The sequence below is a fragment of the Arachis stenosperma genome, chromosome 1, assembly GCF_014773155.1.
Source record: "Arachis stenosperma cultivar V10309 chromosome 1, arast.V10309.gnm1.PFL2, whole genome shotgun sequence".
NCBI classification, from domain to species: Eukaryota; Viridiplantae; Streptophyta; class Magnoliopsida; order Fabales; family Fabaceae; genus Arachis; species Arachis stenosperma.
The window spans coordinates 102,444,604-102,472,573 of NC_080377.1; the positions used below are offsets into that span (position 1 = coordinate 102,444,604).

The following is a 27,970-nucleotide window of genomic DNA, read 5'->3' on the forward strand; positions in this document are numbered from 1 at the left end:
TCAGGGAAGAAGAGGCTAGGCAAGGAAGCAACAAAATCAATAAAGGAAGCTTGAACATCACATGTGGAGTTTAAGCTCCAGTTTAAGCTTAAACTGGAGCTTAAACGCCAAAATCATGAAAGCTGAGGAAAGGGCTGAAAGTGGCGTTTAACCTCCAGTTTAACCTTAAACTGGAAGTTAAACGCCAGAAATAAAATGCATCAGGGAGCCATTCCACGTTTAAGCTCCAGTTTAACCTTAAACTGGAGCTTAAACGTGTTCGACATTCTCCTCCAGGGTTGTGTTTTGCATTTCCACGTTTAAGCTCCAGTTTAACCTTAAACTGAAGCTTAAACGTGCTCGAGCTTGTGCCTCCAGGGAGTGCCAGCGTTTAAGCTCCAGTTTAAGCTTAAACTGGAGCTTAAACGTGTTATATGGAACAGCTTGACCATGCCTTCTTCAAACATAAATAACTTGAGCTACAAAACTCCAAATGAGGTGATTCAAAATGCATTGGAAAGAAGACATCTAGAGCTTTCCAAGCATATATGGCATGCATGGTGGATACTAAAAATTGAGGGAGAAAACAGCCCCGTAATGTGCATAGAAGAGCATAGTACCAACATGCAATCAGGTCAGCTGACCTCTTCACCTTCCATGGAGTATAACTCGAGTTGTAGAACTCCAAATGATGCGCTTCCAGTTGCATTGGAAAGTAGACATCCAGAGCTTTCCAACGATGTATAGAAGTATGGGGTGGACAATGCAACGGAGCTCCCAAAATTGGCATTTTCGAGCACGTTTAAGTGACTTAAACGTTGGCTTAAACGCTGTGAAACCAACCAGCAACCTTGTCACCTTCAATCAAGCATAACTTGAGCTATAGAGATCCAATTGAGGTGCTTCCAGTTGCGTTAGAAAGCTGACATCCATAGCTTTCCAACGAGGTATAATAGTCTATATTTGGCATCAAATTGGCAAGGTTGACAAGAGAACAAAGTGACGACTCAAGAAAGGGGTGCAACATTTGAGTGTAGTTTAATGGATCATTATCCTTTTTGGATCAATTATGTCACTCAGCCCTTCAAGCAAGCAAGGCCCATCAACAACACCAAATCAAGGCCACAAGAATCATCTAGAATAGTTTATTTTCATTTGATTGTAATTTGCTTTGAATTTCATTTTCATTTTGTAATTTAGGGAGCCTATTTAAAGGCCTTAGTTTCTGCATTTGGAAGAGAGGGGATTGAAGGGGAATCCAGCCCCTGAGGGGGACTTTTACAGACGTGGAAACTTTTGGATCATTTGGCTAGTTTTCATATTTTGTAATTGAATTCAGAGCTATGACTCACTAAACCCCTTTCATTGGGTTAGGGAGCTCTATTGTAATTCAATGAATCAATAATAGTTTATCTTCTTCTTCAATCTTTTCTCTTGAATTTTGTTAGAAAGCTTCTCGATCTAATTCCATTGGGTAGTTGTCTTGGGAAAGAAACTACCCATAATTGGAATCCTTCGGAACCTTGGGAAAGGAATGGAGGATTCATGCTAGAGAAGCTTTCTCACAGTGAATTGGATTGGGGTTTGGATGGATATTGTGACATGTAATCCTACCAAATTGTGGTTCATGAAACTGTGTGGTATAATCAGTGATCGAGCATCATCTCTTCTTATGAACATTTAAACCAAGGGATTGGGAATTTGTTTGTTTTTAGAGAGAATTGGTGAGCCAAGGGATTGGGATCCAATCATATAAGATTGCCAAGCAAAATTCAATGAACGCATTGGTTGAGGAAGAGATAAACATGTTTTGATTCGGAGATCTCAATATCTCCTAACACCCAATGAATTCCCCATTTCTGATCTACCCATTTCTCTTTACATTCTGCAACTCAATTCATGCAATCACCCCCATCCCTTTTTAATTTCAGCACTTTAACTTCTCGCTCTTTAATTCATGCAATTTAAGATTCCGCAATTCTCATCTAAATCTTGATCCGCTCAACTAGAACACACTTCTAATCCGAATTGCTCATTCAACCAATCCTTGTGGGATTCGACCTCACTCTATTGTGAGTTTTTACTTGACGATAACCGGTGCACTTGCCGGAAGGAATTTTTGCCGATTGTGCAATTTCCTAAATCGTAGCTATCAAGTTCATAGATAGTTAACATCAAGTTTATGGCGCCGTTGCCGGGGATTGGTTTTCGATTGACAATTCTCCAATTGGAAGTTAACTAGATTGAGCAATTTTTCTTTTCTTTTGTTAATAGTTTTTGTTTCAGTTTATTACTGCTAATTTCTGCAAATTTTAATTTGTGTTCTTTGCTTATTCACTTGTTAGCATACTAACCACTAGCTGTTTGTGATATTGCCTCACTATGGAATTTTCACTATCTTTGGATGAGTATTGTTTGAGACTGAGCACATTGCAAGAAAGAAAGGAGTATCCATCATCTTTTGGTCAATCAAAATTCATGAGAAACTCTCCACCTCCACAGAATGATTCATGTTATTATGCTCATGGTGGGTGGGAGTATCAGGAACAGGAAACGGGGTACTTCCCAGAGCCACAAAATGGTCCATGTTTTGGTGAATTTGATCACTACTCAAGTTGTGGCTGGGAAGATCAAAACCAAAGAGATTTCACTTATTCACACCCCCATTCATCAAGAGCCATCACCTCTGAATTATCCAACCTCACCTCCTAGTTTTACATATCCAAATTCTTCATCACTTGAGCATTTCTCAGCACAAAATTCCTTCTCAAATTCATACAATTCATTTCACTATCCACAAGACTCATTCCACTACACACAAGAGTCATACCACTACCAACACTCCAACCAAAGACTCTATCAGCCCACACAAAACACATACTCCCAGCCACCATATCACAGCCAAGATAATCAACCTCATCAACCCAATCCGAACCAATCATTTCATGATCAGTTAACCAGGATAGAAGGAATGCTTGCAACTATGGGCAGAGATGTGGCCGATTTGAAAGGCTTTAAGGAAGAAGTGATATCCAACTTATAAAATCAAGGTGCTGCCATTCAAAAGCTAGAAGCACAAATTGGATATCTATCAAAGCAAATCCCTACCCACAATTCTTCTAGTGATACCATGGCAAACCCAAGGGAGGAATCAGAAGAACAAGAAAGGGAGAAAGTCAATCAAGGGAGATCACACTCCAATGAAACAGAGAGTTGCAAAGAGGAAGGGTTCATTGAACCACAAATTCAGGAAGCTTTTGATGAACAGGATACTCCAACTGTCCAACAACAACCAAGTTCTGAGATCAAGGATGTGAAGGCAGTAGAAACAAGCACCAAAATGAGGATTGTGACCGAGAAACAAAGGACCATATCCATGAAGAAGAGAAGGTCGAAGAACAACCCAACTCCTGAGCCAACAAGCAAGTTCACTCAAGCCAATCACAAGGGAAAGCTTGCTGGAAAGGGGCATTCACAACAAGGGGCACTAACTAGCTCCTTTATCCACTTGAAGTCATTCCTCTTAACAAACTGGAGGAAGAGGAAGAAAGTCAGGAACAGCATGTCAAGCTAATGACAGTAAACGAGCGCTTGTTGGGAGGCAACCCAACCAAAGGTAGTTTTTCTTTTCTAGTTATTTCAATAAAAGAGTTAAGTAGATTTATCTGTATTGCAAGGAGCTAAGTTTGGTGTTGCACACCCAAAACAATTCAAGGGTGAATGTGAGATTCTAAGTTTGGTGTTCCACCAAAAACTTCATTAAAAGCACATTTCTACCTCAGCATGACTAGTCACTAGCTCCAACCAATCAGGGAAACTACTTAAACAATAGTTTAATTTCTAGTTCATAGATTCTTTTTCTAGTTCATAGTTATTTTCTTAATAAAAGCACATGAGGTTTTCTGCATATGATCCAAATTGCTGCATATGGCAAGGAACTAAGTTTGGTGTTCACACACCAATCTAAGTTCAGAGGCCTACAAACATACATGCATGCTAAACAATTCTCAAAGTGCTTGGGGAACAAGCAACTTCTAATAGCTTTGCAGGAAGACAATCAATCTCATGGAAGGAATATACATCATCATCAAAGAGAACACCAAGGCTAGGAAGGATGATGAACAACAAAGAAGATGCTAAAAGGTTGCATTGTCACTTAATTGCTTGTACTGTGAATTGCTGATATTGGAAGTTTGCATGCACCCCTGCTTTAAGTTTGAGTCATTGCAGTTTTGTTTGTCTGTTTGTTTAATTTCCAAATAAGTGATAGTCTAAGTGTCTGGATAAACTTCACTTGCTTAAATGTATGCTTGCCCTGCTTGTTCTGTTTCCAAAAATAAAAGAAATGTTTGAACAAAAGTAACTCAATTCCATTTGGTAAGAAATCAAATAAGATTAAGTGGTGGTATGCATGTTTGATTGAATAGTCAGCTCACTAAGAAATAAAGTTAGAATTGTCACTTTTAGTGGAAATTAGGATGCTGTCTATGGATCTTGATGAATAAATGTCTTTGGCCATGAAAAAGAAAGAAAAAGAAGAAGAAAAAGCCACTGAAAAAGGGTAACCAAAAAGCAAAGAAAATTGAAAAAAATAAGCTAGGCACCAATGGTTTGAACTTCTGAGACAAATGCCTATGGTGTTTATGTATTAAGGATATGCTTGGATGAATAGGTTCTGAGGAGTGTTTCAACACTTGGTAACTTGGGTTAACTAACCCGGGATTATCAACCAAAAGTCCATTATCAAGAGCAACCTAAATACAAAACATTTAGTCACACAAAGAGGTGCTGGGCACCAATGTCTCAAGAAGAAATGTGAACTGAAATGCCTGTAGTGGATATGTGTAGTGCACTGATAAGAAAAAGAAAATGCCAAAGGCTTGTGCAACACATGACACTGAGCAAACAAGGAGCAAAGGAGCTCTAAGAAAAAGAAAAATAAAAAAGGGAAAAGTGCCAAGGACATAAGAATAACAAGAGGCCATAGCAGTGTTTGATGGATGCATAAAAAGTGACATTCTTACCTAAGAAACAATAAAGTGATGCTGCAACAACTTTCTGCATGAACACCCCATTAATCAATGTCAATTACTTACTGATATGGCTAATGAATTTACTTTCTGTTTCATTCTTTCTTCTCAATAATTCAGAACTTGCTTGACGACAAGCAAGGATTAAGTTTGGTGTTGTGATGCCAAGGCATCTTAGGCTAGTTTCACTAGCATTTTTCTTTTATTTTTAGTTGTTTTATGCATTTTCTTGAGCCTTAAGTAATCATTTGGGCCAAATAGTCATGCTTGTCTTAAATCATTCAAACATGAAGATTTTGATGCAAATTCCATGAGTTTTTAGTTATATTCCTTGAATGCTATGAATGGAAGAATTCTCATGAATTTTTGCAAGACTTTGATGCAGTTGTTTGGATGATTTCAGGGAAGAAGAGGCTAGGCAAGGAAGCAACAAAATCAATAAAGGAAGCTTGAACATCACATGTGGAGTTTAAGCTCCAGTTTAAGCTTAAACTGGAGCTTAAACGCCAAAATCATGAAAGCTGAGGAAAGGGCTGAAAGTGGCGTTTAACCTCCAGTTTAACCTTAAACTGGAAGTTAAACGCCAGAAATAAAATGCATCAGGGAGCCATTCCACGTTTAAGCTCCAGTTTAACCTTAAACTGGAGCTTAAACGTGTTCGACATTCTCCTCCAGGGTTGCGTTTTCCATTTCCACGTTTAAGCTCCAGTTTAACCTTAAACTGAAGCTTAAACGTGCTCGAGCTTGTGCCTCCAGGGAGTGCCAGCGTTTAAGCTCCAGTTTAAGCTTAAACTGGAGCTTAAACGTGTTATATGGAACAGCTTGACCATGCCTTCTTCAAACATAAATAACTTGAGCTACAAAACTCCAAATGAGGTGATTCAAAATGCATTGGAAAGAAGACATCTAGAGCTTTCCAAGCATATATGGCATGCATGGTGGATACTAAAAATTGAGGGAGAAAACAGCCCCGTAATGTGCATAGAAGAGCATAGTACCAACATGCAATCAGGCCAGCTGACCTCTTCACCTTCCATGGAGTATAACTCGAGTTGTAGAACTCCAAATGATGCGCTTCCAGTTGCATTGGAAAGTAGACATCCAGAGCTTTCCAACGATGTATAGAAGTATGGGGTGGACAATGCAACGGAGCTCCCAAAATTGGCATTTTCGAGCACGTTTAAGTGACTTAAACGTTGGCTTAAACGCTGTGAAACCAACCAGCAACCTTGTCACCTTCAATCAAGCATAACTTGAGCTATAGAGATCCAATTGAGGTGCTTCCAGTTGCGTTAGAAAGCTGACATCCATAGCTTTCCAACGAGGTATAATAGTCTATATTTGGCATCAAATTGGCAAGGTTGACAAGAGAACAAAGTGACGACTCAAGAAAGGGGGGTGCAACGTTTGAGTGTAGTTTAATGGATCATTATCCTTTTTGGATCAATTATGTCACTCTACCCTTCAAGCAAGCAAGGCCCATCAACAACACCAAATCAAGGCCACAAGAATCATCTAGAATAGTTTATTTTCATTTGATTGTAATTTGCTTTTAATTTCATTTTCATTTTGTAATTTAGGGAGCCTATTTAAAGGCCTTAGTTTCTGCATTTGGAAGAGAGGGGATTGAAGGGGAATCCAGCCCCTGAGGGGGACTTTTTACAGACGTGGAAACTTTTGGATCATTTGGCTACTTTTCATATTTTGTAATTGAATTCAGAGCTATGACTCACTAAACCCCTTTCATTGGGTTAGGGAGCTCTATTGTAATTCAATGAATCAATAATAGTTTTATCTTCTTCTTCAATCTTTTCTCTTGAATTTTGTTAGAAAGCTTCTCGATCTAATTCCATTGGGTAGTTGTCTTGGGAAAGAAACTACCCATAATTGGAATCCTTCGGAACCTTGGGAAAGGAATGGAGGATTCATGCTAGAGAAGCTTTCTCACAGTGAATTGGATTGGGGTTTGGATGGATATTGTGACATGTAATCCTACCAAATTGTGGTTCATGAAACTGTGTGGTATAATCAGTGATCGAGCATCATCTCTTCTTATGAACATTTAAACCAAGGGATTGGGAATTTGTTTGTTTTTAGAGAGAATTGGTGAGCCAACGGATTGGGATCCAATCATATAAGATTGCCAAGCAAAATTCAATGAATGCATTGGTTGAGGAAGAGATAAAAATATTTTGATTCGGAGATCTCAATATCTCCTAACACCCAATGAATTCCCCATCTCTGATCTACCCATTTCTATTTACATTCTGCAATTTCAATTCATGCAATCACCCCCATCCCTTTTTAATTTCAGCACTTTAACTTCTCGCTCTTTAATTCATGCAATTTAAGATTCCGCAATTCTCATCTAAATCTTGATCCGCTCAACTAGAACACACTTCTAATCCGAATTGCTCATTCAACCAATCCTTGTGGGATTCGACCTCACTCTATTGTGAGTTTTTACTTGACGATAACCGGTGCACTTGCCGGAAAAAATTTTTGCCGATTGTGCAATTTCCTAAATCGTAGCTATCAAGTTCATAGATAGTTTATGCAACGGCGCCATAAACTTGATGTTAACTATCTATGAACTTGACAGCTACGATTTAGGAAATTGCACGATCGGCAAAATTCCTTCCGACAAGTGCACCGGTTATCGTCAAGTAAAAACTCACAATAGAGTGAGGTCGAATCCCACAAGGATTGGTTGAGTGAGCAATTCGGATTAGAAGTATGTTCTAGTTGAGCGGAATCAAGATTTAGATGAGAATTTCGGAATGTAAAATTGCATGAATTAAAGAGCGAGAAGCTAAATTGCTGAAATTAAAAGGGATGGGGGTGATTTGTGAAGTATGGCTTGATGGTAAATATATGAATTAGGGAGAAGGACGAATTGCTTTTCACTTTCTTGGAAGTATTCTGGGTGCATTAGGTTGTACATGTAGCTATCTTCTCATGCAGAACTTCCTTTTCCCATGTGTTAGTTTCAAAGACTTGTAAACTTCCTTTTTGACCAAGAACCGTACCTCCCCCCTTGTCTTCTTCCTCCATTCTTATCCTTCCTTTTGTACCTGCACAAACAAACAAATTTGCTATTATTTTTCGGTCCATGTGAATAATGAATAGTACTTGCACATGTTTTTTATTCTTTTTGAATTGTAAATCAATGATTGTCTTCATGAGCTTATAGCCGTGACCTTTGTATGTATGCACACTTATTACTGGACACCAAACTTAGTGTTTGGTAATGTCTCCTGATGATATGAAATCCATGTTGGTTGTCCTTAATAATTGTGCATAATTCTAATAAATCATAGTCACTTTGGCTCTTTGATCCTAAACAATTTTACTACCTAAAATAATTGAAATCAAAGTATTAAAACGTGCAATGGTTTACTTGTCATGAATTTCTAAATCCAAAGGAACTTCTTGCTTTTCATTAACTGTGTTTAAAAGGAACACCAAACTTAATGTTTGGTTGTGCACCTTGAAAGATTGAATACAATTTGAATAAGATTTGGGGGTGCCTTCAGGTACACCAAACTTAGAGACCAATTGTATTTTACATTGCAATGTTTAGTGCACCTTATCAACAGTTGTCCTGAGGATTCAAGTTCATGCATAAGAAACCATGCTTTATTAGATGCAGAGCAAAACAATAAAGAGTAAGGATACTAAAACATGGGTTGCCTCCCATGAAGCGCTTCTTTAACGTCACTAGCTTGACGGTTGTCCCTTGTTAGGGTGGATTGTAGTGCTTGATGTCCTCTCCTCTCACTATGGAAACGTCCCCATTTGATTCCTTCATGATTTCCAAATGTTCCATAGAAAGAACTTTCCTGATTGTGCACACTTGAGGGAGCTGGGAAGGAATGGGTTTGAGGCCAGGTGGGATTGGCAGATAATGACTTGATATCACTTTGTCTTCCGGAGAGAAACCTTCAGTGGGAATTTTCTTGTTTCTCCACCCTCTTGGCAATTTCTTTACAATTCTTCCCTCTCTCTCGAGGATTTCTTCATTGACCCTTATGCTAGGAGGAACCTTCTGATCTGTTTTTATTGATTCTTGTGGCTTTAACTCTTGTAATTCTTGTTTGCCTTCAAAGGATTGTTTTAGAGTTTCAGCTGCTGAATTGCTTTCCTCCAAACACAGATTGCTACTATCATCCTTAGGCTTTTCAGGTTCTGGTTCAAGCTCAGATGCAGGTTTAAAAACATGGAAAATGAGTTGTTCATCATGTACTCTCAAAATTAGCTCTCCTTGTTCTATATCTATGAGCGCTCTAGCAGTGGCTAGAAATGGCCTTCCCAGAATGATAGGGTGTAGGTAGCTTTCCTCCATGTCCAAAATGACAAAGTCTGTGGGGAAAAAATAATTTCCCACTTTCACCAGCACATTCTCAACTACCCCTTCAGCTTGCTTTTGAGTTTTGTCAGCCAGTTGTATGATTACATCAGTGGATCTCACCTCATTCAGTTGTAGCCTCCTCATAAGAGTCAGAGGCATCACATTTATGCTAGCTCCTAGATCACAGAATCCTCTGTCAATTTTTGTTTCCCCTATGATGCAGGGGATATGAAAACTTCCTGGGTCTGTTTTCTTAGAGACCATATCCTTCTTGATGAGTGCACTGCATTCCTTGTTCATTATTACAGTTTGTCCTCCCTTCAAAACTCTTTTCTTGCTCAGCAATTCCTTCAAATACTTGATATGTGTAGGCATCTGCTGGAGGATCTCAAGAAAGGGAATATTGATATGGAGAGACTTAAATGTCTCTAAGAACCTTGAATATGTTTTCCCTTTTTCACCTCCTCCTAACCTCTGAGGAAATGGTGCTTTTGGTTGGTATGTTCCCAGCATGCCTTCCTTTTGCATTTCCTTGGCTTGCTCAGTTTCACTTTCCTGCTTAGCTTCTTCCACACCTTCTTTTAAGATTTCTGGCTCCTTTTCTGAGGGTCTGATTCCTTCTTCTTCTGAGACTTCCTTCAATATGGTGATGGCCTTGCATTCTTCCCATCTCACTCCCTTTTGTTCCCCTTTAGGATTTTTCTGTGTCACTAGGGAACACTGCAGTTGACTTGGGGGCCTGTTGAGATAGCTCTCCTACTCGAGACTCCATCCACTTGAGTTTTTCACCATGGTTCCTTAAGGTCAATCTCACATCTTCCCTAAAGCTTTTCAACTCATTTATGTCCTGACCCATGTTTGCTAGTATTCCTTCTATCCTGTTTAATTGATCTTGAAATTGTTGGTTCGGATTGGATTGGGCAGGTTGATTATTTTGGCCATGATATGGTGGTTGGGAGTAAGTGTTTTGTGTGGCTTGGTATGATCTTTGGTTGGAGTTTTGGTATGTGGAATTGTTATGTTGGTTGTGGTTGTAAGGTTTGTGGGTTTGTGGTTGGGTTTGCTGGTTTCCCCACCCAAAGTTTGGGTGGTTTTTCCATCCTGGGTTGTAAGTGTTGGAATGTGGATCATATGATTGCTTTTATTGGTTTCCCACATAGTTGGCCTCTTCCCAATCACCTCCTTCAATGCTTACTTCCTCTTGATCTTGTGTGTGTATTGCAGCCACTTGCTTTATGTCTAATTTCCTGGTGAGCTCTGCTAGTTGCTTGGCAAACACCTTGTTTTGGGCTAGAATTGTATCAACATGGTTCAGCTCCATGACTCCCTTAGTGTTGTGCCTCTCTGAAGCATAGTAGTATTCATTCTCAGCCACTGTCTCAATCACTTTAATGGCTTCTTCCACAGTCTTTTTCCTGTTCAATGAACCTCCTGATGAATGGTCTACAGCCTTCCTTGATTCATAAGAAAGTCCATCATAGAAAATATGCAATTGCACCCAGTCATGGAACATGTCTGGTGGGCATTTCCTTGTCAATTCTTTGAACCTCTCCCATGCCTCGTAGAGCGTCTCACCATCTTGTTGTCTAAAAGTCTGAACCTCAGATCGAAGCCTATTGACCTTTTGTGGGGGGTAGAAACGTGCCAGAAACTTGCTCTCCACCTCATCCCAGGTTGTTAGGCTTCCCCTTGGGAATAATTCCAGCCACTTAGCTGCCTTGTCCCTAAGTGAAAATGGGAACAAGAGCAGTTTATAGGCATCTTCCTGGACTCCATTGGACTTCACAGTGTCGCAAATTCTCAGGAATTTTGTGAGATGTTGGTTTGGGTCTTCATTAGCACTCCCACCAAATGAACAATGATCCTCCACCAGTGATATTAGCTGTGGTTTGAGTTCAAAATTGTTGGCCTGAATGGGTGGTTTTTGAATGCTGCTACCACAATTCCCAGAGGTTGGGTTTATGTATGAACCAAGAACCCTCCTCTCAGGAATGGCATTATTTCCTTCAGCCCTCTCATGGTTGTGAACTTCTCTATCCATGTTGAGATCTAGAGCTTCCTCAAAATTGTCCTCAGATTCTCCTTCAGATTCTTCTTCTCTCAGTACTCTCTTCCCTCTTGCTTCCCTTCTAAGTCTATGAAGGGTCCTCTCTGGTTCGGTATATGGAGGAGTTGATGTCTCTCCTCTCCTACCTGTCATACAAGAACACACCACAAGCAACAAACAAGTGGAATACTCTTGGTTAATGGAAGAGTATGGTTAGAGCAGTTGAGGAATTAATTCAAATAGTTAGTGGGTCAGTGAGTTAGTTGCTTGAATTGAAAGGCATAAGAAAGAAAAAGCAAGTAACAGAGTGCAGAAATTAAAATTTCAACAAGTAACTTGAACTAAATTAACAAAACAAGAAAAAAAAATGCTCAATCTAGTTAACTTCCAATTGGAGAATTGTCAATCGAAAACCAATCCCCGGCAACGGCGCCATAAACTTGATGTTAACTATCTATGAACTTGATAGCTACGATTTAGGAAATTGCACAATCGGCAAAAATTCCTTCCGGCAAGTGCACCGGTTATCGTCAAGTAAAAACTCACAATAGAGTGAGGTCGAATCCCACAAGGATTGGTTGAATGAGCAATTCGGATTAGAAGTGTGTTCTAGTTGAGCGGATCAAGATTTAGATGAGAATTGCGGAATCTTAAATTGCATGAATTAAAGAGCGAGAAGTTAAAGTGCTGAAATTAAAAAGGGATGGGGGTGATTGCATGAATTGAAATTGCAGAATGTAAATAGAAATGGGTAGATCAGAGATGGGGAATTCATTGGGTGTTAGGAGATATTGAGATCTCCGAATCAAAACATTTTTATCTCTTCCTCAACCAATGCATTCATTGAATTTTGCTTGGCAATCTTATATGATTGGATCCCAATCCCTTGGCTCACCAATTCTCTCTAAAAACAAACAAATTCCCAATCCCTTGGTTTAAATGTTCATAAGAAGAGATGATGCTCGATCACTGATTATACACACAGTTTCATGAACCACAATTTGGTAGGATTACATGTCACAATATCCATCCAAACCCCAATCCAATTCACTGTGAGAAAGCTTCTCTAGCATGAATCCTCCATTCCTTTCCCAAGGTTCCGAAGGATTCCAATTATGGGTAGTTTCTTTCCCAAGACAACTACCCAATGGAATTAGATCGAGAAGCTTTCTAACAAAATTCAAGAGAAAAGATTGAAGAAGAAGATAAAACTATTATTGATTCATTGAATTACAATAGAGCTCCCTAACCCAATGAAAGGGGTTTAGTGAGTCATAGCTCTGAATTCAATTACAAAATATGAAAAGTAGCCAAATGATCCAAAAGTTTCCACGTCTGTAAAAGTCCCCCTCAGGGGCTGGATTCCCCTTCAATCCCCTCTCTTCCAAATGCAGAAACTAAGGCCTTTAAATAGGCTCCCTAAATTACAAAATGAAAATGAAATTAAAAGCAAATTACAATCAAATGAAAATAAACTATTCTAGATGATTCTTGTGGCCTTGATTTGGTGTTGTTGATGGGCCTTGCTTGCTTGAAGGGTAGAGTGACATAATTGATCCAAAAAGGATAATGATCCATTAAACTACACTCAAACGTTGCACCCCCCTTTCTTGAGTCGTCACTTTGTTCTCTTGTCAACCTTGCCAATTTGATGCCAAATATAGACTATTATACCTCGTTGGAAAGCTATGGATGTCAGCTTTCTAACGCAACTGGAAGCACCTCAATTGGATCTCTATAGCTCAAGTTATGCTTGATTGAAGGTGACAAGGTTGCTGGTTGGTTTCACAGCGTTTAAGCCAACGTTTAAGTCACTTAAACGTGCTCGAAAATGCCAATTTTGGGAGCTCCGTTGCATTGTCCACCCCATACTTCTATACATCGTTGGAAAGCTCTGGATGTCTACTTTCCAATGCAACTGGAAGCGCATCATTTGGAGTTCTACAACTCGAGTTATTCTCCATGGAAGGTGAAGAGGTCAGCTGGCCTGATTGCATGTTGGTACTATGCTCTTCTATGCACATTACGGGGCTGTTTTCTCCCTCAATTTTTAGTATCCACCATGCATGCCATATATGCTTGGAAAGCTCTAGATGTCTTCTTTCCAATGCATTTTGAATCACCTCATTTGGAGTTTTGTAGCTCAAGTTATTTATGTTTGAAGAAGGCATGGTCAAGCTGTTCCATATAACACGTTTAAGCTCCAGTTTAAGCTTAAACTGGAGCTTAAACGCTGGCACTCCCTGGAGGCACAAGCTCGAGCACGTTTAAGCTTCAGTTTAAGGTTAAACTGGAGCTTAAACGTGGAAATGCAAAACGCAACCCTGGAGGAGAATGTCGAACACGTTTAAGCTCCAGTTTAAGGTTAAACTGGAGCTTAAACGTGGAATGGCTCCCTGATGCATTTTATTTCTGGCGTTTAACTTCCAGTTTAAGGTTAAACTGGAGGTTAAACGCCACTTTCAGCCCTTTCCTCAGCTTTCATGATTTTGGTGTTTAAGCTCCAGTTTAAGCTTAAACTGGAGCTTAAACTCCACATGTGATGTTCAAGCTTCCTTTATTGATTTTGTTGCTTCCTTGCCTAGCCTCTTCTTCCCTGAAATCATCCAAACAACTGCATCAAAGTCTTGCAAAAATTCATGAGAATTCTTCCATTCATAGCATTCAAGGAATATAACTAAAAACTCATGGAATTTGCATCAAAATCTTCATGTTTGAATGATTTAAGACAAGCATGACTATTTGACCCAAATGATTACTTAAGGCTCAAGAAAATGCATAAAACAACTAAAAATAAAAAAAAAGGCTAGTGAAACTAGCCTAAGATGCCTTGGCATCACAACACCAAACTTAATCCTTGCTTGTCCTCAAGCAAGTTCTGAATTATTGAGAAGAAAGAATGAAACAGAAAGTAAATTCATTAGCCATATCAGTAAGTAATTGACATTGATTAATGGGGTGTTCATGCAGAAAGTTGTTGCAGCATCACTTTATTGTTTCTTAGGTAAGAATGTCACTTTTTATGCATCCATCAAACACTGCTATGGCCTCTTGTTATTCTTATGTCCTTGGCACTTTTCCCTTTTTTATTTTCTTTTTCTTAGAGCTCCTTTGCTCCTTGTTTGCTCAGTGTCATGTGTTGCACAAGCCTTTGGCATTTTCTTTTTCTTATCAGTGCACTACACATATCCACTACAGGCATTTCAGTTCACATTTCTTCTTGAGACATTGGTGCCCAGCACCTCTTTGTGTGACTAAATGTTTTGTATTTAGGTTGCTCTTGATAATGGACTTTTGGTTGATAATCCCGGGTTAGTTAACCCAAGTTACCAAGTGTTGAAACACTCCTCAGAACCTATTCATCCAAGCATATCCTTAATACATAAACACCACAGGCATTTGTCTCAGAAGTTCAAACCATTGGTGCCTAGCTTATTTTTTTCAATTTTCTTTGCTTTTTGGTTACCCTTTTTCAGTGGCTTTTTCTTCTTTTTCTTTCTTTTTCATGGCCAAAGACATTTATTCATCAAGATCCATAGACAGCATCCTAATTTCCACTAAAAGTGACAATTCTAACTTTATTTCTTAGTGAGCTGACTATTCAATCAAACATGCATACCACCACTTAATCTTATTTGATTTCTTACCAAATGGAATTGAGTTACTTTTGTTCAAACATTTCTTTTATTTTTGGAAACAGAACAAGCAGGGCAAGCATACATTTAAGCAAGTGAAGTTTATCCAGACACTTAGACTATCACTTATTTGGAAATTAAACAAACAGACAAACAAAAACTGCAATGACTCAAACTTAAAGCAGGGGTGCATGCAAACTTCCAATATCAGCAATTCACAGTACAAGCAATTAAGTGACAATGCAACCTTTTAGCATCTTCTTTGTTGTTCATCATCCTTCCTAGCCTTGGTGTTCTCTTTGATGATGATGTATATTCCTTCCATGAGATTGATTGTCTTCCTGCAAAGCTATTAGAAGTTGCTTGTTCCCCAAGCACTTTGAGAATTGTTTAGCATGCATGTATGTTTGTAGGCCTCTGAACTTAGATTGGTGTGTGAACACCAAACTTAGTTCCTTGCCATATGCAGCAATTTGGATCATATGCAGAAAACCTCATGTGCTTTATTAAGAAAATAACTATGAACTAGAAAAAGAATCTATGAACTAGAAATTAAACTATTGTTTAAGTAGTTTCCCTGATTGGTTGGAGCTAGTGACTAGTCATGCTGAGGTAGAAATGTGCTTTTAATGAAGTTTTTGGTGGAACACCAAACTTAGAATCTCACATTCACCCTTGAATTGTTTTGGGTGTGCAACACCAAACTTAGCTCCTTGCAATACAGATAAATCTACTTAACTCTTTTATTGAAATAACTAGAAAAGAAAAACTACCTTTGGTTGGGTTGCCTCCCAACAAGCGCTCGTTTACTGTCATTAGCTTGACATGCTGTTCCTGACTTTCTTCCTCTTCCTCCAGTTTGTTAAGAGGAATGACTTCAAGTGGATAAAGGAGCTAGTTAGTGCCCCTTGTTGTGAATGCCCCTTTCCAGCAAGCTTTCCCTTGTGATTGGCTTGAGTGAACTTGCTTGTTGGCTCAGGAGTTGGATTGTTCTTCGACCTTCTCTTCTTCATGGATATGGTCCTTTGTTTCTCGGTCACAATCCTCATTTTGGTGCTTGTTTCTACTGCCTTCACATCCTTGATCTCAGAACTTGGTTGTTGTTAGACAGTTGGAGTATCCTGTTCATCAAAAGCTTCCTGAATTTGTGGTTCAATGAACCCTTCCTCTTTGCAACTCTCTGTTTCATTGGAGTGTGATCTCCCTTGATTGACTTTCTCCCTTTCTTGTTCTTCTGATTCCTCCCTTGGGTTTTCCATGGTATCACTAGAAGAATTGTGGGTAGGGATTTGCTTTGATAGATATCCAATTTGTGCTTCTAGCTTTTGAATGGCAGCACCTTGATTTTGTAAGTTGGATATCACTTCTTCCTTAAAGCCTTTCAAATCGGCCACATCTCTGCCCATAGTTGCAAGCATTCCTTCTATCCTGGTTAACTGATCATGAAGTGATTGGTTCGGATTGGGTTGATGAGGTTGATTATCTTGGCTATGATATGGTGGCTGGGAGTATGTGTTTTGTGTGGGCTGATAGAGTCTTTGGTTGGAGTGTTGGTAGTGGTATGACTCTTGTGTGTAGTAGAATGAGTCTTGTGGATAGTGAAATGAATTGTATGAATTTGAGAAGGAATTTTGTGCTGAGAAATGCTCAAGTGATGAAGAATTTGGATATGTAAAACTAGGAGGTGAGGTTGGATAATTCAGAGGTGATGGCTCTTGATGAATGGGGTGTGAATAAGTGAAATCTCTTTGGTTTTGATCTTTCCAGCCACAACTTGAGTAGTGATCAAATTCACCAAAACATGGACCATTTTGTGGCTCTGGGAAGTACCCCGTTTCCTGTTCCTGATACTCCCACCCACCATGAGCATAATAACATGAATCATTCTGTGGTGGTGGAGAGTTTCTCATGAATTTTGATTGACCAAAAGATGATGGATACTCCTTTCTTTCTTGCAATGTGCTCAGTCTCAAACAATACTCATCCAAAGATAGTGGAAATTCCATAGTGAGGCAATATCACAAACAGCTAGTGGTTAGTATGCTAACAAGTGAATAAGCAAAGAAAACAAATTAAAATTTGCAGAAATTAGCAGTAATAAACTGAAACAAAAACTATTAACAAAAGAAAAGAAAAATTGCTCAATCTAGTTAACTTCCAATTGGAGAATTGTCAATCGAAAACCAATCCCCGGCAATGGCGCCATAAACTTGATGTTAACTATCTATGAACTTGATAGCTACGATTTAGGAAATTGCACAATCGGCCAAAATTCCTTCCGGCAAGTGCACCGGTTATCGTCAAGTAAAAACTCACAATAGAGTGAGGTCGAATCCCACAAGGATTGGTTGAATGAGCAATTCGGATTAGAAGTGTGTTCTAGTTGAGCGGATCAAGATTTAGATGAGAATTGCGGAATCTTAAATTGCATGAATTAAAGAGCGAGAAGTTAAAGTGCTGAAATTAAAAAGGGATGGGGGTGATTGCATGAATTGAAATTGCAGAATGTAAATAGAAATGGGTAGATCAGAGATGGGGAATTCATTGGGTGTTAGGAGATATTGAGATCTCCGAATCAAAACATTTTTATCTCTTCCTCAACCAATGCATTCATTGAATTTTGCTTGGCAATCTTATATGATTGGATCCCAATCCCTTGGCTCACCAATTCTCTCTAAAAATAAACAAATTCCCAATCCCTTGGTTTAAATGTTCATAAGAAGAGATGATGCTCGATCACTGATTATACCACACAGTTTCATGAACCACAATTTGGTAGGATTACATGTCACAATATCCATCCAAACCCCAATCCAATTCACTGTGAGAAAGCTTCTCTAGCATGAATCCTCAATTCCTTTCCCAAGGTTCCGAAGGATTCCAATTATGGGTAGTTTCTTTCCCAAGACAACTACCCAATGGAATTAGATTGAGAAGCTTTCTAACAAAATTCAAGAGAAAAGATTGAAGAAGAAGATAAAACTATTATTGATTCATTGAATTACAATAGAGCTCCCTAACCCAATGAAAGGGGTTTAGTGATTCATAGCTCAGAATTCAATTACAAAATTGATGAAAAATTCCCAAGTGTCTAAAAGTGCTAACTAACTTCAATTCTATCCTATTTATACACTTTCTAAATTGAGCTTCTATTGTGTTTCTTGGGCTTTGAGGCTTTTCCTTGATTTCCTTTTGCTTTGGGTTTATGGTCCATAATCCTGATGAGGCTGTGATCCAATTCTGTAACATTCATTGAGCAAACTTAGTGAATAACAAGTAATGACACAAGACTCAACAAATTGAAGTTCCAGACTCATCAATTCTTCAGGCCCAATCCCATAAACCATGATATTCAATTCGGTTTCATACCATAATACGTTTAAGTTAATGTTTGTGCTCAAATGCTAACTTAAACTTCAATATATTTGGCCCAGAAACTCTTTCAAAAAGTGGCGTTTAAGTTGAAGTTTAAGTTTCAGTTTAAGGTTAAACTGAAACTTAAACGTGGAAATGGAAGAAAGCAACCCAGGAGTGTGAAATGTCAAACACGTTTAAGCTTCAGTTTAAGGTTAAACTGAAGCTTAAACGTGGAAATGAAGAAAACAACTCTGGAGGAGCAATTGGGTCGAACACGTTTAAGCTTCAGTTTAAGGTTAAACTGAAGCTTAAACGTGTTCGACATTTCACACTCCTGGGTTGCTTTCTTCCATTTCCACGTTTAAGTTTCAGTTTAACCTTAAACTGAAACTTAAACTTCAACTTAAACGCCACTTTTTGAAAGAGTTTCTGGGCCAAATATATTGAAGTTTAAGTTAGCATTTGAGCACAAACATTAACTTAAACGTATTATGGTATGAAACCGAATTGAATATCATGGTTTATGGGATTGGGCCTGAAGAATTGATGAGTCTGGAACTTCAATTTGTTGAGTCTTGTGTCATTACTTGTTATTCACTAAGTTTGCTCAATGAATGTTACAGAATTGGATCACAGCCTCATCAGGATTATGGACCATAAACCCAAAGCAAAAGGAAATCAAGGAAAAGCCTCAAAGCCCAAGAAACACAACAGAAGCTCAATTTAGAAAGTGTATAAATAGGATAGAATTGAAGTTAGTTAGCACTTTTAGACACTTGGGAATTTTTCAACAATTTTGTAATTGAATTCTGAGCTATGAATCACTAAACCCCTTTCATTGGGTTAGGGAGCTCTATTGTAATTCAATGAATCAATAATAGTTTTATCTTCTTCTTCAATCTTTTCTCTTGAATTTTGTTAGAAAGCTTCTCGATCTAATTCCATTGGGTAGTTGTCTTGGGAAAGAAACTACCCATAATTGGAATCCTTCGGAACCTTGGGAAAGGAATGGAGGATTCATGCTAGAGAAGCTTTCTCACAGTGAATTGGATTGGGGTTTGGATGGATATTGTGACATGTAATCCTACCAAATTGTGGTTCATGAAAATGTGTGGTATAATCAGTGATCGAGCATCATCTCTTCTTATGAACATTTAAACCAAGGGATTGGGAATTTGTTTGTTTTTAGAGAGAATTGGTGAGCCAAGGGATTGGGATCCAATCATATAAGATTGCCAAGCAAAATTCAATGAATGCATTGGTTGAGGAAGAGATAAAAATGTTTTGATTCGGAGATCTCAATATCTCCTAACACCCAATGAATTCCCCATCTCTGATTTACCCATTTCTATTTACATTCTGCAATTTCAATTCATGCAATCACCCCCATCCCTTTTTAATTTCAGCACTTTAACTTCTCGCTCTTTAATTCATGCAATTTAAGATTCCGCAATTCTCATATAAATCTTGATCCGCTCAACTAGAACACACTTCTAATCCGAATTGCTCATTCAACCAATCCTTGTGGGATTCGACCTCACTCTATTGTGAGTTTTTACTTGACGATAACCGGTGCACTTGCCGGAAGGAATTTTTGCCGATTGTGCAATTTCCTAAATCGTAGCTATCAAGTTCATAGATAGTTAACATCAACCATGTTGGCGTTAAACGCCAGAAACAAGCAACAGCTTGGCGTTAAACGCCAAGAAAGGTATAAAAGCTGGCGTTTAACGCCAGAAATAGGCAGCAGTCTGGCGTTAAACACCAGAATTGCACTCTAAGGGCATTTTGCACGCCTAAATGGAGCAGGGATGAAAAGTCCTTGACCCTTCAAGATCTGTGGACCCCACAGAATCTCCACCAACCTTAACTCATTTTCTCTCTCTCTCTCACACCTTTTCATAACACTCTTCCCCAAACACCCTTCACCAATCACCTCCATCTCTCTACCCCAAATACCCCTCACTAATCACCTCCATATCACTTCCCCAAAAACCCCACCTACCTCCAAAATTCAAAATCCTTTCCCTCCCAAACCCAAACCAAAATATACGCACCCAACCTTCCCCCGCTCCTATATAAACCCCTCATCCCTCCTTCATTTTCACGCATCACAATCACCTTATACCCCCTTGGCCGAATTCACTCTCTCCCTCCATCTCCTCTATTTTCTTCTTCTTCCCCTTCTTTATTTCTTCTTTTGCTCGAGAACGAGCAAACTTTTCAAGTTTGGTGTTGTAAAAGCATTGCTTTTTATTTTTCCATAACTATTTATGGCACCTAAGGCCGGAGAAACCTCTAGAAAGAGGAAAGGGAAGGCAAAAGCTTCCACCTCCGAGTCATGGGAGATGGAGATATTTATCTCAAAGGTCCATCAAGACCACTTCTATGAAGTTGTGGCCAAGAAGAAAGTGATCCCTGAGGTTCTTTTCATGCTCAAGAAGAATGAGTATCCGGAGATCCGACATGAGATCTGTAGAAGAGGTTGGGAAGTTCTCACCAATCCCATTCAACAAGTTGGAATCTTAATGGTTCAAGAGTTTTATGCCAATGCATGGATCACTAGGAACCATGATCAAAGTATGAACCCGAATCCAAAAAATTGGCTTACAATGGTTCGGGGGAAATACTTAGATTTTTGTCCGGAAAATGTAAGGTTAGCGTTTAACTTGCCAATGTTTCAAGAAAATACACGCCCCTACACTTGAAGGGTCAACTTTGATCAAAGGTTGGACCAAGTCCTCATGGACATATGTGTGGAAGGAGTTCAATGGAAAAGAGACTCAAGAGGTAAGTCGGTTCAATTGAGAAGACCGGACCTTAAGCCTGTAGCTAAAGGATGGTTGGAGTTCATCCAACGCTCTATCATTCCTACTAGCAATCGATCAGAAGTAACTGTGGATCGGGCCATCATGATCCATAGTATCATGATTGGGGAGGAAGTGGAAGTTCATGAGATCATACCTTTGAAACTCTACAAGGTGGCTGACAAGTCCTCTACTTTGGCAAGGTTAGCCTTTCCTCATCTCATTTGTCATCTATGCAGTTTAGCTAGAATTGTCATAGAGGAAGACATCCTCATTGAAGAGGACAAGCCCATCACTAAGAAAAGAATGGAGCAAACAAGGGAGCCCACTCATGGACCTCAACAAGAGCATGAGAAAATTCATCAAGAAATCCTTGAGATGCCTCAAGGGATGCATTTTTCTCCACACAACTATTGGGAGCAACTCAACACCTCTTTGGAAGGCTTGAGTTACAACATAGACCAACTAAGGGTGGAGCACCAAGAGCACTCCATCATTCTCCATGAGATTAGAAAAGATCAAAGAGCTATGAGGGAAGAGCAACAAAGGCAAGAAAGAGACATAGAGGAGCTCAGGCGTTCCATTGGATCTTCAAGAGGAAGAACTAGCCGCCATCACTAAGGTGGACCCGTTCTTTGATTTTCTTGTTATTATTTTTCAGTTTTTCGAATTTGATGCTTTATGTTTGTCTATATTTGTGTCTTCATTACATGATCGTTAGTGTCTAGCGTCTATGCCTTAAAGCTATGAATAATTCCATGAATCCTTCACCTCTCTTAAATGAAAAATGTGCCTAATTACAAAAGAACAAAAAGTACTTAGATTTCAAATTTTATCTTGAAATTAGTTTAATTATTTTGATGTGGTGGCAGTAGTCTTTGTTTTCTGAATGAATGCTTGAAGAGTGCATATTTTTTATAGTGAAGTTTATGAATGTTAAAATTGTTGGCTCTTGAAAGAATGATGAACAAAGATAAATGTTATCGATAATCTGAAAAATCATGAAATTGATTCTTGAAGCAAGAAAAAGCAGCGAAAAAGAGAAAAAAAGTAGCGAAAAAAAGAAAGAAAAAGAAAAAAAAAAAAAACAAGCAAAAAAAGCCAATAGCCCTTTAAAACAAAAGGCAAGGGTAAAGAGGATCCAAGGCTTTGAGCATTAATGGATAGGAGGGCCCAAAGGAATAAAATCATGGCCTAAGCGGCTAAATCAAGTTGTCCCTAACCATGTGCTTGTGGCATGAAGGTCCAAGTGAAAAGCTTGAGAGTGAGTGATTAAAGTCGTGATCCAAATCAAAAAGAGTGTGCTTAAGAACTCTGGACACCTCTAATTGGGGACTTTAGCAAAGCTAGGACACCTCTAATTGGGGACTTTAGCAAAGCTAAGTCACAATCTGAAAAGGTTCTCCCAGTTATGTGTCTGTGGCATTTATGTATCCAGTTGTAATACTGGAAAACAAAGTGCTTAGGGCCACGGCCAAGACTCATAAAGTAGCAGTGTTCAAGAATCAACATACTGAACTAGGAGAATCAATAACACTATCCAAAATTCTGAGTTCCTATAGATGCCAATCATTCTGAATTTCAAAGGATAAAGTTAGATGCCAAAACTGTTCAGAAGCAAAAAGCTACTAGCCCCGCTCATCTAATTGGGATTAAGTTTCATTGATATTGTGAGATTCATTGTATATTCTCTTCTTTTTATTCTATTTTGTTTTTAGTTGATTGGGGACAAGCAACAATTTAAGTTTGGTGTTGTGATGAGCGGATAATTTGTACGCTTTTTGGCATTGTTTTTAGATAGTTTTTAGTAGGATTTAGTTAGTTTTTAGTAAATAATTATTAGTTTTTAAGCAAAATTCACATTTCTAGACTTTACTATGAGTTTGTGTGTCTCTCTGTGATTTCAGGTATTTTCTGGCTGAAATTGAAGGACATGAGCAAAAATCTGATTCAGAGGTTGAAAAAGGACTGCTGATGCTGTTGGATTCTGACCTCCCTGCACTCGAAATGGATTTTCTGTAGTTACAGAAGTCCAAATGGCGCGCTCTCTATTGCGTTGGAAATTAGACATCTTGGGCTTTCCAGAAATATATAATAGTTCACACTTTGTCCGAGTTTTGACGATGCAAACTGGCGTTTAAACGCCAACTTCCTGCCCTATTCTGGCGTTAAACGCCAGAAACAGGATAGAAGCTGGAGTTAAACGCCCAAACTGGCATAAAAACTGGCGTTTAACTCCAAGAAAAGTCTCTACACATGAAAGCTTCAGTGTTCAGCCCAAACACACACCAAGTGGGCTCGAAAGTGGATTTCTGCATCATTTACTTATTTCTATAAACCCTAGTAACTATTGTATTAGAGAGATCTTTGATCAGTTTTATGCTATCTTAGACTTTTATGGAGGCTGGCAATTCGGCCATGCCTGGACCTTCATCACTTATGTATTTTCAACAGTGGAGTTTTTACACACCATAGATTAAGGTGTGGAGCTCTGCTGTTCCTCAAGTATTAATGCAAAGTACTATTGTTCTTCTATTCAATTCAAGCTTATTCTTATTCTAAGATGTTCACTCACACTTCAACATGATGAATGTGATGATCCGTACACTCATCACCATTCTCAATTTATGAACGCGTGCCTGACAACCACTTCCGTTCTACCTACAAAAGCTAGAGTGTGTATCTCTTGGGTTTCTAATCAACGATTCACATCGACTCCCCTCTGACAATGGGGCATCTGAATCTGAGATTAGAACCTTCGTGGTATAGGCTATAATCAATTGGCAGCATTCCTGAGATCCATAAAGTCTAAACCTTGTCTGTGGTATTCCGAGTAGGATCTAGAAAGGGATGACTGTGACGAGCTTCAAACTCGCGACTGTGGGGTGTAGTGACAGATGCAAAAGGATCATTGGATCTTATTCCAACACAATCGAGAACCAACAGCTGATTAGCCATGCGGTAGCTATGCCTGGTACTTTTCATCCGAGACGAGAAATCTGACAGTTGATTAGCCGTACAGAAACCGTAGAGGACCATTTTCACTGAGAGGACGGGAGGTAGCCATTGATAGCAGTGATCCCCAACATACAGCTTGCCATGAAAAGGAGTATGAATGATTGAATGAAGACAATAGGAACGCAGAGATTCAGAAGGAATAACGCATCTCCATATGCTTATCTGAAATTCCCACCAATGAATTACATAAGTATATCTATCTTTATTTTATGTTTATTTATCTTTTAATTATCAAAACCCCATAACCATTTGAATCTGCCTGATTGAGATTTATAAGATGACCATAGCTTGCTTCAAACCGACAATCTCCGTGGGATCGATCCTTACCCACATAAGGTATTACTTGGACGACCCAGTGCACTTGCTGGTCAGCTGTGCGAAGTTGTGAAGAGACGTGTGAATCATGGTATTGCGCACCAAGTTTTTGGAGCCATGCCAAGGGATAACAATTTCGTGCACCACTCTCCTTGCTACCATTGCTGAGCTTCTCCCACTAGTAGATAAGCTGCATATTCCACGAAGTGGTCATACGGTACATGTTGAGTTTGCAATGCACGCTCCACAGCTTGGAAACAGTTGTCTGCTTCAGTAGGATTCGCCGATTCATTGAAAATCGGTGGGTCAACTTTCAGAAAAGCAACTAGAGTTCTCAGAACACCACCTAAGCTGTTGATGAGCGGATATTTTATATGCTTTTTGGCATCATTTTCATATAGTTTTCATTATGTTTTGTTTAAGTTTTATTATATTTTCATAGATTTTAGTGCAAAATTCATATTTTTGGATTCTACTTTAAGTTAGTGTGTTTTATGATGATTTCAGGTATTTTCTGGCTGAAATTGAGGAGTTTTGGCAAAGTCTGATTCAGAGACAGAGAAAAGATTGTAGATGCTGTCAGGATCTGATCTCCATGCACTCGAAGGAGCATTTCTAGTGCTACAAAAGTTCAAATGGCACGTTCTCAATGACTATGAAAAGCTAACATCTAGTGCTTCCAAAAATATATAATAGTCTATACTTTGCTTTGGAAATAAAGGCCCAAAATTGGCATTCAACGCCATCCACCAACCCCATTCCTGGCGTCCAATGCCCAGAAGGGAGCGCTGGCAACCAACGCCAATTCAAGAATCCAAAGCTGGCATTGGACTTCTAAAAGAGAGCACTAGCTCGTGGCTTCACTCAAGCTCAGCCCAAATACTCACCAAGTGGGACCAGAAAGTGGATTTTTGCACTACAAAACTAGTTTATCTTATTTCTGTAATTCTTAGTTATTAGATTAGTATATATAGACAAGATTTCACCCTTGTTAAGAGCTCTTGCCCACTCTACACGTTTTACATTAATTTTCTGTAAGCAATGGGTCACTAACCTCCTAGGTTAAGGTTAGGAGCTCTGCTAATTCTTTTGGATTAATAATATCACTATTCTATTTCAATCTATGCTTGATTCTATTTTAAGATGTATCTTTGTTCTTCATCCAAATGGATTAGGAGTGTAACTTGACCGTCATCCCTCTTCCGCATGGGTTCTTGCGAGTCCTTGACAGGATAGTACTAAACCACAAGCTTGATTATACATCTATTAGACGTCTAATCCACGGTTTTGTTGGGTACTTGGAGACATTAGTGCAGCCGAGGTGCCGGGAAATTAGGGCCTTTGTGGTATAGGATAGAACTAAAGGAGCAGCGTTCTCTTATCAAGAAGATCCGACCTTGTCTGTGGTGTTTTGAGTAGAATCACCAAGGGAATCGATTGCTAGAGCTTCACCCCCATTCAGATTGGATGACCGCTGACCCGGCGTTTGATCTGAAGCAGAGGAGATTAATGAAAGTTGACCCAGCGTTAATCATTTATAGCTTGCCATGGAATGAGTCAATTGAAAGTTGGAGTAGATGGTGAGAAAAGTTGATCCAGAAGGAAGAAGCATCACGGAAGCCTTAATCATTCTCTCATCACTGATTTCACACCTATCTAGTAACGTTTTATTTATTTATTCTGTTTTATGCATTTTTCGTGACAACTATCATCTTTTCTATCAGCCTAACTAAGATCTACAAGATAACCATTGCTTGTTCAAGCCAACAATCTCTATGGGATCGACCCTCATTCACCTGAGGTATTACTTGGATGACCCGGTGCACTTGCCAGTTAAGTTGTGTGGAGTTCAGTTTTCCGCACTAGCTGTCCTCAACACTGGTATGCACGAATCCCCACACTTTTGTACAGCTATACCAGTAAGTGCACTGGGTTGTCCAAGTAATACCTGAGCGATTCAGGATCGATCCCACGAGGATTGTTGGCTTGAAGCAAGCTACGGTTATCTTGCAGGTCTTAGTCAGGCAGATCAGAGGGTTGTTAGAAGAGTTGTCAAATTTTCATTAAAAGGAATAAATTGAAAGGGTAATTAGAACTCCGAGCGACCCGAGTTCCATCCTTGGCAACGGTGCCAAAATTTTGGTATGCACGAATCCCCACACTTTTGTACAGCTGTATCAGCAAGTGCACTGGGTCATCCAAGTAATACCTGAGTGAGTCAGGGTCAATCCGGAGAGGATTGTTAGCTTGAAGCAAGCTATGCTTATCTTGCAGGTCTTAGTCAGGCAGATCAGAGGGTTGTTGGAAGAGTTGTCAAATTTGCATTAAAAGAAATAAATTGAAAGGGTAATTAGAACTCAGAAGTTGTGTACACTATGAAAAGAGAATAGTTGAGGACTGGAATTACTTTGTCTTTCTGAATTAAATCTGGTAGTACTATTTCCTTTGCTTGTGAGTGATTTCTTTAATGGCAGGCTATATGTGATTGACACTGGTTTGAGCAGCCGCCAATACTACTCCGGATCTGAATCCCAGGATTAGTGTAGATCCAGTCTACTTGAGGGTGAAGCTCTGCAGTTCATTCTCCTTGATGATCCTACACAAAACGCCACAGACATGGTCGAATCTTCCGGATCAGAAAAATGCTACGCCTTTGGTTCTAGCCTCTGCCACAAAGACCCTAATCTCCCCGTAAATCTGCTGAACTGATGTCTCGAGAAGTCCCCAACAAAGTCATGGATTAGTCGTCTGAGAGATGTATATTCAAGCTGGTGGTTCATTATTGTCCGATGAAAGGGACACTCTAAACCCATGTAGAATGTGATAACCTTATGCCAGTTCAACACATTCATATTGAAGAAGAACGAATATACATCTTAGAATTAACCAAACACGGATCGAAGATAAACAGTAGTACTTCTATTAATCCACAGGACTTAGCAGGGCTCCTCCCTTCAACCTAGGAGGTTTAGAAATTCATACTGAAAGTAAAATATAGATGTAAATGAAAATAATGTGTGTCCTCCTAGATCTTCTGGTATGATTATGTTAAATACACTTTAAATACTAAATAGATGACTAGTATAGGTAAAACAGTCTATTTAGTGCTAAAATTCACATCTAGGGCCCACTTAATGAGTGGGTTGGGCTGAGCTTTGGTGAGATCCACATGTTATGATGCTCCTAGGGCATGAAATGCTGGCTAGGGGGTCCTTTTTGGGCGTTTGGACGTTGGTCTCTACTTTTGGGCGCTGGACGCCAAGAAGGGGGCAGGAAGCTAGCGTTGGACACCAGTTTTGGGCCTTTTAATCCAAAGCAAAGTATGGACTATTATACATTGCTGGAAAGCTCTGGAAGTCAGCTTTGCATAGCTCTGGAAACACTCTATTTAGACTTTTATAGCTCCAGAAAAGCTCTTCCGAGTGCAGGTA

General features: G+C 39.2%; 1 non-coding gene across 1 annotated transcript; it reads left to right on the plus strand.

Annotated features, from left to right (window-relative positions):
- Positions 1-10,871: 10,871 nt before the first annotated feature.
- LOC130949311 (small nucleolar RNA R71) lies at positions 10,872-10,975 on the plus strand. Its single transcript, XR_009073364.1, has one exon. It is a non-coding gene; the product is annotated as a small nucleolar RNA R71 (small nucleolar RNA).
- The last annotated feature ends 16,995 nt before the right edge of the window (positions 10,976-27,970 follow it).